We start from the raw sequence: 13,548 nt of genomic DNA, 5'->3' as shown, positions 1-13,548 counted from the left end.
TAATTAATTTTGGGTAAAGGAGTATTTTTAGGGTTCAGGGTCAGTTTTCAGTTTTTGGGTAAAGGGGTATTTTTAGGGTTCAGGGTCAGTTTTCAGTTTTTGGGTAAAGGGGTATTTTTAGGGTTCAGGGTCAGTTTTCAGTTCATGGGTAAAGGGGTATTTTTTAGGGTTCAGGGTCAGTTTTCAGTTTTTGGGTAAAGGGGTATTTTTAGGGTCAGTTTTCAGTTTTTGGGTAAAGGGGTATTTTTAGGGTTCAGGGTCAGTTTTCAGTTTTTGGGTAAAGGGGTATTTTTAGGGATAAGGGTCAGTTTTCACTTCATGGGTAAAGGGGTATTTTTAGGGTTCAGGGTCAGTTTTCAGTTTTTGGGTAAAGGGGTATTTTTAGGGTTCAGGATCAGTTTTGGGTTTTTGGGGTACAGGGATATTTTTAGGGTTCAGGGTCAGTTTTGGGTTTTTGGGGTACAGGCGTACAGGGTAGAAACAAAAAAATATTACATTAAATCAAATAAATAGCATTAAAAAAAAAATGACATTAAATTATTAAGTGTTTTATTTATTTTAAATGTATATGTATTAGTTTTAATTTTGTTTTAATATTTTTATTTAATATTTGTAAAATTATATGTATTTTAAAATTATTTTTACATTATTATTAATACATTTAAAAAAACGATCTTTTTGATTCCGATATTTTTGTACTACGATATTATTTTTTCGATATTTTTGTACTTACCTTTATGAAGATAGGATTCCGATATTTTTGATGTCGATATTTTTGCTCCGATATTTTTGTATTTCGATATTCTGTCTGTCGATATTATGTCAGACATTCCAATCGAACAGCCTCAGAAGGATGCTCATAAGCAACTAATAAAACACTTGTGTGTTGATATAAAGGCCCATGGAAGCCAAAAAACAAGAAGGACTTGGCCAAATGATAACGCACGTTTTACCTGTGAGTTAACACCAGACTCGAAAACCGCAACAGTAGGAAGGCTACTCTTCATTCCCAATTCCAAAGTACATGGTACACAAGACTATTTAAATTGAGGAAATATTCTTCATCTGACATCAACAATTACAAGTCTTAGCCAAATAACAACAGCCGACTTACTTTCAATAGAATTAATCTCCCTTGGAGACAACGCAGCAAAGGAAGGCACACTGGCAACATGGAGGAACGAGGGAAATGCCAAGAGCATTCTTGCCAAAACTACCAAATTTGAAGAGTGGGGAATCACTCTGAAAGAAGAAGTAAAACCGGGATATCCATCTCCCCTCCTAAGGAAGTATGGCAAAAGAGAAGATAACACACGGGCAAGTCAAGATAACGCATTCTGTCCTACATGGCGCCAGGGGAGCAGATAATGTCAATAATGATAGCCCGAGTCTAACACAGCGCACTAATGATGATTGAACCTGTCGTTAGGCAGGCAAAGCTGAAGGAAATTCGATTAAACTTCTCTCCTGGAACATCGCGGGAGCAAAAGACATTTTAAACGACACCAGAAAAACAGATACCTGGGGCACGTATGACATCATAGCCCTCCAGGAAACATGGTTAATGGAGCCAATTGATGTACCAGGTAGACTATGTTTACACGCCAGCACAACTCGCACTCAGCGTTATGGGCGTGCCAAGGGGGGACTTTCGGTATATGTATCCACCGAACTAAAGATCAAGGCCTCTCAATTACCCGCATCATCGGCAGATATGTAAATTATCAAACTGGATAGGATGTCCCAGGGTAAAATTCGAACAATTATTTTAATCAACGTATATGCCCACCCGAAAAATACAGCTAAAAAAGAGCTTTTCAAACGCATCAATAATGTTGTCTCCAACATTCGCCTTGAACAACCAAGATGGGACATTATCTTGACAGGCGATTTCAATTCCAATCTCCTACATTGCCCGGAAGAAGAGGATAAGATCATCATAGCAAATGAGCAGTGGGGCGTTGAACCCCAGGAGATTCCACCCGCAAAGAAGATGGATATAGCTGGTAGGGAATTGAAGTGGGACCTTGAGCATCTCGGGTTAAGGGTGATAAACGAAGATACGCACAAGATAAACCACCTTCCACCACCTACATAGGTCATGGTACAAGCACAATTTTGGACTATACAATAGTCACACTACCCTTGCTAAGTCTGATAAAAAAATTCAAATAATCAGCTTATTAGATAGTGACCATTCAATGCAGCACATCGAAATGAAACTGACTCTTTCAAGGTATCAACAAGTACAAACAACGGTAGGCGAAGTATCTACAATCAATCTGAAGCGATTGAGGTGGACAAGTACCACTCTGCCACAAATAGCGCTGGATGCCAAGAATTAACTTCAATGATTAGTCTTAGATAAAGATCTGTGTTCTGAGACTTGGACTGATTAGCTAAACAAGCTACCGAGGACATGTATAAATATTAAAAAGAAGGCTAACCCAACAAGTGGTGCTGCTTTCTCAAAGGCCACACTTACCTTGAGAAGACGATTGCGGAAATTCACAAGACGAGCACAAGGCCACAAGGCCAACTCAAGTGCTTGGCAGGAAGTTCGAACAATAAGGAAACTCTATAAGAAGCTAATTTGGCCGGAGAAAAAAAATCAAGCCAACGAGTTCTGGACCAAAATGTTGTATAACATAAAAAATCTGATACCAGGGCCTTTTGGCTGCAAGTTAACTCTCTGAGCAGATCAGCACAAGTCATAAGTATGACCTGTATAACCGAAAGCGCATGGGTCCAACACATAGCCGACACCTTCTCAATAAGACCTGCATCACAGTTGCCAGCAATTACATCGAGTATAGTAGCCTTGAAAGACATGTCTCATGACTGGCCAAATACGTACAGAATCCAACAGGAAAGTTTAGACCAATCGTTGCGGATTAGTGATGAACTTCAAATAATCAGAAGAAGTAGGCAAGACAGCGCGCCAGGACCGAACGGCATCCCGCAGGCAATTTATAAGGAGGACCCTCAATATTGGGCAGGTAAACTTAACCATCTGTTTCGATCAATAAACAACACACGTCGGCTCCCAGAAAGTTAGAGGGGAGCAATTATTAATCCAATTTACAAAGGCGGCGATCGTAAAAACCCGGCCAATTACCGTCTGATAGCCCTCATTGATGCCGAAGCTAAATATTACGCATCCCTGGTACTAGCGGATCTTGAAAAATGGTCTGAAACCAATAATAAAATCCCGATAAATCAGACAGGGTTTCGCCACGGCACAGGCACGATGGCAAACATAATGGCCCTGAGCCTAATCACGGAAAAAAGTTTACAAAATCATCAAGCACTTTATGCCTGTTTCGTAGACTTCAAGGAGGCCTTTGACCGTGTTAGCAGGCATTTACCTTGGTCCAAACTGAAGCAGCAGGGCCTGCCAGACTCAATCTTAATTCCAATCATCGACCTGCACACCAACACCTGGATGCAGGTAAAGATTGACAACGGACAGCGGCTAACTCAAAAGATCAGTACCTTTGATGGTCTAAAATAAGGCTGTGTGTTGGCTCCCCATCTTTTCAATGTATTTATGGCTGACTTAACACCAAGCTTAGATCAGATCAACGCTCATCCACCACGGCTAGGTCACCTTCGTGTTACACATCTATCCTATGCCGATGATGTGGTTTTATTCAGCCAGACGAAAATTGGCTTGCATCGTCTACTGCAAGAATTGACCAGATACACAAAATCAAATATATTAGAAATAAACAGCAAGAAGACAAAGATCATGGTTATAACTCGTCGCCATAAAGCGCCACCAGCATTCGCAATAGATAACAGCAAATTGGAAGTGGTGGAAAGTTATAAGTATCTGGGGGTACAACTAGACAAGCGCCTAAACTTCGCAACGCATTTTAATGCCATTGAAAAGAAGGGGATCGCCTTGCTACACGCATTCAGCAATCTGGCAACCAAACTTAAAGGCCCCATGTTTAATCCGCTCTTAAACGTAATGAAAGCTAAGTTGCTGCCAACAATATCTTACGGGAGCGTACTACATCATGGGAAGAGTGCGCAGCTTATAGAAAAAATACAAACAAAAATCTACAAGCGTGTATTTGGTTTGCCAATCGACGCATCACCCGCACAAGTGCGACTTGAATTTGACCTGTAATCTCAAGTCCTGCTGAAAAAATATCAGACTGTCAAATTTTGGTACGATGTCTGGATGAACCAGGAAACAGAGATTTATCGTGCCATATGGGAGGCAATTTATAACAGTCCTAATTCCCAGTATGCCAAATTTTTAAAACTCTCTTTAGAAACAACAGAATTGGCCCCACTTTGGGAAACTAGGCTTCCGGTACCATTGTTCAAACAAACAGCAAAGAAGGCGGCCAGCAGGCATTCGTTACTTAATGATAAGTCGTCCTTGAGTCACTGCGAACATGCCTGGATGACAATACAATCTTATAAAAAGCTGGTCCCGGCACCATATCTACAACTTGCCTTCTCAGCGCATATCAAATATAGATATCTTAAATAAAGGCTGGGCAACCTCTCAGCAAACTTTGAGCAACCAAAATGGCGGATGCAAGAAAATAAAGGGTGCAAATTGTGTGGAGCACGAAAACAAGACTTAATTCATCTGATTTGCATCTGTCCCGCCATGAATTTGGAACACCGGAGTAGACTAAAGGCGAAGTTCAAGGAAATTGGAGCACGTACCTCTCAGTCTGCTATTATACAAACACTGTGTTCTGTGGATCCTCAACTTATTTGCGGAGCAGTCCAATTTATAACCAATTAGAGAAAAAGAGAGGAACTTTGGTAAAGTCTTAATTCCTATCACAAACTCGTACATTTAACATGACTGTTCCCCCGGTCCCAGACACGGCCTCTTTTAAGCACGAGATTAATTTTTTATAATTCTATGACTTATTACTTGTTTATCTGCTGCCTAATGTTCATCTTCTGCTTTTTAAATATTTACGTATTTCACATTTTTTTGGAATGGTTTTTATTAACTATACAATAAAGAGTTTATTACTTCACACAACAACGGTGAAAGGAATGTTTTTGTTTTATTTTACTTTTTATAAATCACGTATGCTTTGCACATTTCAATGTGAAATGGAGCTCAGAAATGCCGGAAAGGGACTTTATTTTTAATTTGAAACAGATGTAAGGAACTTTGTATTACATCTTTAAACAGCGTTTGGAGAATAAACAAGATATGTATTATGTTTAATTTTTAGCAGTCAAACTTGCTGTTATTCATGTTTTGTTTTCTGCTGTTGTTCCCTATCCAAAGGCAAACAGGGCACATTTGCAGTTCATTTTGTCTCGGGGAAGGGGAACAAAGTATTTGGCGGCTGGGTGTAGGGGGACTTTGTGCGGGTGTGCCCACCTCCGATTTCAGATCATTTTGTCAAGCTTGTTTGGTCCAATGGAACTGAACAAAACTACTATTCGCAGAAATACATAAGACTGGGTGCCCTAGTCAGGGCCGGACTGGACAAAGCGGGAATCGGGCAATCCCCAGGTGCGCTGCACGGGCGGGGGACGGTTTTGGGACCCTGGGGGCCGTTTTTTTGTTACAGGGCCGTTTTTTTCAGAAAATCTGCCGAAAACCGCCCCTGACAAAGAGCTCGGCCGCGGGGGTTGGGGGCCGACCGAGCACTTTGTCAGCAGGGGCGGATTGGCATGGCGGGTATTCGGGAATGGGCCGAAGGGCCAGTGCCTCAGTGCCCTCTGTGGGCCGTTTTTTTTCTCCCCTGTCCCAGTCCACAGAGAGTGGACTAGGAAAGGGGAGAAAAAAAACCGGCCCACAGAGTGCACGGAGACAGAGACTGAGAAAATGAAAGCAGCCTCGCTGTGCGGCCAGACAGCGATTGTCAGCTGTGTGGCCTCTCCTTCACCCCTGCCCTGCCAAGCAATCAAGCTGAGGCTGGGCTGGGGAGGGGTGATTGTTTGCAATAATCGGCCTCCCTGGGGGCCAGGTGTTTCTCAGGCCTTTGAGCCATTTGCACCTCGGCCCCCCTGGGGCCCATGGAGCCCAGAAACGGTGTTAGTCTTAACACCTCGCCCACAGCCCTTCAGATTCAGGGCATAGTGGGCGAGGAAGAATGGGTCTTGCTGTGGGGGCCTAGTGATGTTTGGAATTTTTTTGTTTTATTTATTTATTTATGCGATTTTATATAGCGCGGACTTTACCCGAAGGCGTCAGAGCGCTTCACACTAGGAACAGCAATAATAAAAGAGGAGAAAATTATAGGTGGACAAATTACAAAAGCAAACGTTAAGTTACATGAATCAAAAGTGAATATAGTGAGCAACCAAAATACAAGAGGAGCAAACGATACATTACAGGAGGAAAAAAAGATATGTGTGCAGGTTACAAAAGCGTACAAAATACAAGTAGAGGGATAATACTGCAATTAATGGCAGACACTCCAGCACAAGAACAAACGTTACGTAGGCTATGGTGGCACTGGTGCAAGTATCTAAAGCAAACAAAAGTGAGAGGTAGCAAACAGTGTGTTACAAGAGAAAAGTGACGTGTGCAAGTTACAAAAGGGTACCATACACAGGTACAAGGGTAATACTACAGTAAATGGTAAATACTCAAACTGCCAGAACACACTGGGTAGGCACTTCCCATGAACCAGCAACACCTCAGCCTCCCCCCTGGCTACCTGGCTACCTTGGATGACCCAGAAAGCTGTGTTTTGTGCTCCCCTGCCAGGACATTTTCCTAAGGCCTGGAGGGTTGATTAATTTACTAATTGCAGGGGCCTTACCTCTGTTCATGTGCCCCTGAGCTGAAGGTCTGGGGAGGGCTGAGTAGGTTAGTAATAGCTGGGGCTTCGCTGCTTTTCAGGTGCTCCTGTGATGGAGGGCTGGGGCTGGAATAATTTTGTGACAAAAAGGGGCCTTGCTATTTTTTTTAGTTGCTCAGCATGTAGGCCATTGTCACCTTGGCCCTGTGTCGTGTGCAAGAACGGTATCCTCCCACTTTCATTCCTTGTCTGTGCAAATGGTGTTTCATGAAAGGGCACGCCCCTTGAATGTGGGCCACGCCACTTAAATATGGGCCACGCCTCTTGAATGTGGGCCACTTTTTAGGTCTCGGCTAAACGCGCGGAAGCGCGTTGTCGCCGAGAACTTATTGTTAGCGAGTGTGCTTCCCAGGAGACACTCCTGGCCGCGCGCATTGCCTTGGAGGGCGATTTGAAATGCGCACGCGCACGCGATCGCGCTCGCTGTGGGCAGCTGCTGTCGCGCATTCACACAGACACACACCAGCGCCCATGCACGCACTTGCTCATACAGTGCCATGCTTCAAGGAAGTAAAAATAATGTGGACAGAACGAATAAAAAGAAGTTAAACATGAATGCTAAAGCTGTGATGGGCACTGAAAATCGAAAAGCTTAAATCAGATGTGTGAAATAATAACGTACCGAAAAAACCCTGAAAAATAACATGTGCATGAAAGCCAAAAAATGAAAAGCAAGTGTTTACCTGTGGATGCAGTCCGTGCGAAGCATTAATACAAATGTTTACATGCTGGCTTATGTGTTTAATCAAACGGAGAAGAGAGGATAAAAGCACAGTGCTAGTGCAATGAGTGAAACAAAACTGCTATATATGTCCTCCTAGATCCAACACACAGTCTTACATCGTAGGTGCCAAGAAATATATGAGAGTACCTACATACTGCATCCGGCGGTGAAGGGCATTTACACTACAGAAGGGAGAATGCAGAGTAGTGAGTGCTGAGTAGTGAGTAGTGAGTGCAGAGTAGTGAATAGTGAGTGCAGAGTAGTGAGTGGTGAGTGCAGAGTAGTGAGTGGTGAGTGCAGAGTAGTGAGTGGTGAGTGCAGAGTAGTGAGTGGTGAGTGCAGAGTAGTGAGTGGTGAGTGCAGAGTAGTGAGTAGTGAGTGCAGAGTGCAGAGTAGTGAGTGCAGAGTAGTGAGTGCAGAGTGCAGAGTAGTGAGTGCAGAGTAGTGAGTGCAGAGTAGTGAGTGCAGAGTAGTGAGTGCAGAGTGCAGAGTAGTGAGTGCAGAGTAGTGAGTGCAGAGTAGTGAGTGGTGAGTGCAGAGTAGTGAGTAGTGAGTGCAGAGTAGTGAGTGGTGAGTGCAGAGTAGTGAGTAGTGAGTGCAGAGTAGTGAGTAGTGAGTGCAGAGTAGTGAGTAGTGAGTGCAGAGTAGTGAGTGCAGAGTAGTGAGTGCAGAGTAGTGAGTGCAGAGTAGTGAGTGCAGAGTAGTGAGTAGTGAGTGCAGAATAGTGAGTGCAGAATGGTGAGTGCAGAATGGTGAGTGCAGAGTGGTGAGTGCAGAGTGGTGAGTGCAGAGTAGTGAGTGGTGAGTGTAGAGTAGTGAGTGGTGAGTGCAGAGTAGTGAGTGGTGAGTGCAGAGTAGTGAGTGGTGAGTGCAGAGTAGTGAGTGGTGAGTGCAGAGTAGTGAGTGGTGAGTGCAGAGTAGTGAGTGCAGAGTAGTGAGTGCAGAGTGCAGAGTAGTGAGTGCAGAGTAGTGAGTGCAGAGTAGTGAGTGCAGAGTGCAGAGTAGTGAGTGGTGAGTGCAGAGTAGTGAGTGGTGAGTGCAGAGTAGTGAGTGGTGAGTGCAGAGTAGTGAGTGGTGAGTGCAGAATAGTGAGTGGTGAGTGCAGAATAGTGAGTGGTGAGTGCAGAGTAGTGAGTGGTGGGTGCAGAGTAGTGAGTGGTGGGTGCAGAGTAGTGAGTGGTGGGTGCAGAGTAGTGAGTGCAGAGTGCAGAGTAGTGAGTGCAGAGTAGTGAGTGCAGAGTGCAGAGTAGTGAGTGCAGAGTGCAGAGTAGTGAGTGCAGAGTAGTGAGTGCAGAGTGCAGAGTAGTGAGTGCAGAGTGCAGAGTAGTGAGTGCAGAGTAGTGAGTGCAGAGTAGTGAGTGCAGAGTAGTGAGTGTGCAGAGTAGTGAGTGTGCAGAGTAGTGAGTGTGCAGAGTAGTGAGTGTGCAGAGTAGTGAGTGTGCAGAGCAGTAAGTGTGCAGAGCAGTGAGTGCGCTGTTGAGTGCAGAGTAGTGAGTGCAGAGTAGTGAGTGTGCAGAGCAGTGAGTGCAGGTGCAGAGTGGTGTGTATTGGCAATGTAAATGACAATGCCATTTATTTATGATTTAAAGAAAAAAAAGAAATGTCATGAGCAATGCCAATAGCTCTACCTTTAATGATGCCGAGACCATTGCATTGCAAATGCTTGTTTGGTCAGTGCCCCGGCCAAATTGTGATCCCAATCCGACCCTGTTTGTCAGGACCGGTTTGGGCTCCCAGTCCGGTCCTGGCCGGGCTGGCCCAAGTGTTTTAAAGACGTCAACATGAAGTGCCTGTCCAACAGGTGGGGATGAACAGACCCAACCTGTTCCTGGGGTGTCAAAAGGATGAACGCCCATCTAGAAACCAGTTTTAGCTTTTCGTCCGAGCGCCTCCGCTGGGTCACGTGACTTGGTATCGGGTCCTCCAAACAGCACAGGGAGAGCAGGACATCGACAGGATTGATGCATTCTGCATGGGCGCTGCTGTACTGTAGCTTCACGTGACAGGCACTGCTACACTGGAGCCGGCTGGGCTGAGGACACTACTGCATCCGCAGGGCTAGGGGCACTTCTATACTAGGAACTGCTGGCTTGTGTACTGACGTCTACTGATCTGTTCTGGCTTCTGCTGAGCCAAGGGCACTGCTGGGTTAATCTCAGCTGTACTGGGCAGTGCTGGTTTAGCGGCACCGTACCTGCAGGAGGTGAACCTGTTGAGCATTTCTGGCTGGGACTGAGGCGTACTGGTACATACTGCATAGCTTTCCTCTGGTGTACAGGACGCTCGAGCACCGCTGCCGTTTGCAAGGGACACCTACAGCTCCTGGACTCGCAGCCACGGGATTAACTGAGGTAATGTGGACATTGCAATGTAGATGCGCCCTCGGGCGGCCTCATCTCCCGTGGGCTGGAAGTGACCTCTTCCCCTGCGCTCGGGAATCATCGAAAGCGGGGCTTGAGTTGGCGGCGCCAAAGCGCTCTTTTTAAAACCTGAAGTCTTGACAGATCGCGAGGTTTTTCTCTTCTGCCCTGAGTGGATCGGATATCTTTCTTTTTTCTTTCATCTGCCGTTTATGTTTCTCTCTCGCTATGTTGTTTATCTCTACCACCCCCCCCCCCCCCCCCACTCCCACCACCACATTATAGGTGGTTGCTTCAAATGTTCAGGCGCGCATTCGCTCACTGCTTTTCATTGAATGTCTTTACAGCCATTCGTTCTACTCGTTTGCTTTATCAGACAAGATTGTATGACAAATATATTGGAAAAACGTCGAAAATGAGATGTTTGCAGGTGCCTTGCCTACATGCCCGCACGGTGAAGCCGCCGCTCAAAAAATATTTGTTAGTTTTCTGTTACCACAAAGTGCATTCTGGGACCTGTAGTATTGATGCAGATAAAATGGAAGTCCTACGCCATGAAGTCATCTGTGCTGCTTGTATTTACTTTGAGTGTTTTGTAAATCTCTGGTTGCCACCTTGAGACAGCTTCGCAGCACTCTCATTGTTTGCACAGTTCGCCCTGGAAGGAAGGCCCGCCCCTTTCGCTTGCTTGACTCTTTGAATGTATCGATTACATGGAAATCTGCCAGACAAAGAGATATGAGGAAAAATACAAACACTGGGGAAAAGTAGGCGGGAACCGATTTGAGGCTTTTTTTTCTGGAGTATAGAAGGGCTTAGGGAGTGATAAATTAAAAACTATGGGGCTTATTTACAAGCCCCTTGCCCCGCAGGTGCGTTCATTTTGAATATGGGAAAAAGTAACATACCGGTGGAGCAAGGAGCTTGTTAATACGCCCCTATGTGCCTCATGAACAAGGCCTTTTGTGGCACTTTTGCGCCAGCAGAGCATCACTTTTTTGACACAATGTGCTGCAGCATATTTACAAGGCCACACTTTATGTGGCTTTTAATGGCCTTGTAAAGACGCCAGAACCCTGCATAAAAGGGATGTTGCATGGGTGTTGCTGTTGCCTCGCACCAACTATGTAATCTGAAGCATTCCACATTTACGAGGAATCGTGAACTAGGGAATGCGTCAGATTCTAACGTCACCTCAGGAGTGGTATTAGGGAAGAGCGACGAGGAGAAATGTTTTCAGTCCTCCTAGTTTTTTCCTCTTTTTGTGTGTTGCATTTTGCAGCACACATAGAAAGAGGAAATCGCCTTGATTGATTTTGTGCAGAAAGATGTCTCTTCCAGCACAAAATCTATTAGCCTAGCATCGCAGGCACCCTTGCACCATGGCGCAATTGTGCCTGCTTTGCCGCACGGCAGCCCTTTGTGCGCCACTGCAGGGGAAAAGGCCAGGAATGTGCAGTATCTCATAGATACGGCATATTCCTACCCTTTTCTTTTGATGCAGGGCAGAGCACCAAGATTCCTCGTGGTGCTCCCTGTGCCAAAACCTTGGAAATTAGGGCCTGTGGGACTTATCTACAAGCCCATTGCGTGGCCGCTGTGCCTTTTTTTATTGATGCACTGACAGCGCAGTGGGCTTCCCCATATTTACAAGGCCATGCAAAGTCACCCTGTGTGACTCTCCATGGCCTTTGTAAATATGTTTCCTTTTCACATAAGTCTGCTTGAAAGGGGCGTTCCATGAGTGTTGATGTGGGTGTTCCCATTCAACATCCATGGAACGTGACACATTCCAAGATACAGCCAGACACAGAGTTGCCAAATTTGTAAGGGCATAAGCAGAGATCCGAAACGTAGGGAACCACGCTGCTGAGTACAAAAATTCCCCCTTTTGGGTTAATAAAAAGATTTTTTTTTAAAAAAACCTTCCTCCTTTTGGTAAAGCATAAAAAAACTCATTAAGAGGACTTTAAGCGGGGTGGCTCCTGCGTGGTCCCATACCTGGCAGTAAAAAAAAAACAAAAAAACAAAAAAAAAACTGGCAACTCCTCAGCCTCTGAAGGCCGGAAAAGTCTCAACCGGAAGTTCTGGGACGCGAGGAGATTCTGAACGTGTCCCCGGGTGTACAAGTCTGTGGAGGAGGGGCGATTTCCAATTAGGAGTATTCTAAAATCTTTGTACAAATAGTGTGCCAGAACGTGAGTGAGATGGTGCTGGGAATCTGCGATGCTCAGGTGCACAGCAGGGGCGTAACACAGGCCCCCGCAGACCATGCAGTGCGGGGGGGCCCCCATGCTCCAGGGGCCCCCAGCACGGGTCGGGCCCCCTTCGCAGCAATACAGTTAGCAACTACTTAATGCACTGCTCTGGTGTTTGAACAGTTTAATATACATTTTCTGCCAGCAGGTGGTTCCGGTCGCTCCGACCGGGCAGGCTGCCTCTGCTGTGCTCTCACTGGGGCAATGCAACAATGTTCATTTCCCGCCCGAGCCAGAAAATAAAGTCATAACCTGGGCGGTGCGAGCGGGCGGAAGTTATGTTTGAAAGTTTCGATTTTGAAGCCGCCAATACTCGCACCGCCGCCTGTGCCTCTCATCTTGGTGTCCTGCTGTAACTGACCGGACCAGGCTACTTGGAGGCTCCTCATCGCGGCCGTTGGTCTACAGTCACTCTGATACCGATGTCCACCTGTCCCTGAAGCCGCTGCAGCTGCTATGCTGCAAAGGCAAATTAAACTGACTGTTTCGCACTTCTGTGCTTATGGCCTGGGCTGTGCTATTTTCTAAGATGGGTGTAATGATTCCCTCTTTGATGGTCCGCTGACCCGACAATCACCCCAGCCCCACTTTGTGCCGATTCTGAGCAGGGGCGTAGGAGACACTAAAATTCTGGGGGGGACAGGGACAATCTTGTGGATTTTCCAGTGCCCCTATACAAATCACAGCCCGATAAACAAATATAATTGCATACTTTTGAAGTGAAATATTAAGAAAAGCAGGCATGTAGTCACAGTTTGCATTATGCTTTATTGTTATTTACATTCATATAGTAATCAGACCAAATGTAAAAAGAACATGTATATGAATCTTGCATCTTCTTGTCCCAAGCAAAGAAAGGTCGCTGACTTAGGGTGGGAGCGTAATGTTTGCAAGTGCATTATGGTTTGAAAAGTACCTGCTGCTGCATTCCTGGTCTCCAGCAATTTTCTGGCAACAATAAAAATGTGAAGATAAATTCAGCGATTAATGTTCTTATTGAGAGAGGGCCCGATTCACAGAACTAACTTAAGACAAAATCCTAAACTTACTACTTTTGGTATTCACAGAAGTTAGGATTTTGTCTTAGGTTTGTCTTAAGACAGACTTAAGACAGACTTAAGACAGACTTAAGTTAGGATTTTGTCTTAAGTCTGTCTTAAGACAAACTTAAGACAAAATCCTAACTTCTGTGAATACCAAAAGTAGTAAGTTTAGGATTTTGTCTTAAGTTAGTTCTGTGAATCGAGCCCAGAGATCGGAGGTTTGTCTAGTGGAAGTATTGACTCATGGTAAGGTAGCCACAGTGGGTTAATATGCCTGCTGCAAAGAACATGTACCACGCATATCACAAAATGCATATCATGTAAATAGGTCAGTGAGTTACTGCTTTTGTCTGAGAG

General features: G+C 45.2%; 1 protein-coding gene across 8 annotated transcripts in view; it reads left to right on the top strand.

Annotated features, from left to right (window-relative positions):
• The window catches only part of LOC147732730 (NXPE family member 4-like), a 572,962-nt gene that overhangs the window by 56,932 nt on the left and 502,482 nt on the right, over nucleotides 1-13,548 (top strand). For 4 of the 8 annotated variants that reach the window (XM_086957285.1, XM_086957287.1, XM_086957289.1 and 1 more), the window contains exon 1: nucleotides 9,497-9,881. The exons of 3 other annotated variants lie outside the window; for them this stretch is intronic. The gene's annotated coding sequence lies outside the window, so the exon portion shown is untranslated. Of the gene's footprint in view, nucleotides 1-9,496; nucleotides 9,882-13,548 lie in introns of those variants that run through there. One more of the 8 variants, XM_086957283.1, reaches the window with a different exon arrangement.

The sequence above is a fragment of the Lissotriton vulgaris genome, chromosome 2_1 (assembly GCF_964263255.1).
Source record: "Lissotriton vulgaris chromosome 2_1, aLisVul1.2, whole genome shotgun sequence".
NCBI lineage: Eukaryota > Metazoa > Chordata > Amphibia > Caudata > Salamandridae > Lissotriton > Lissotriton vulgaris.
This window is presented reverse-complemented; position numbering and strand designations above follow the sequence as displayed.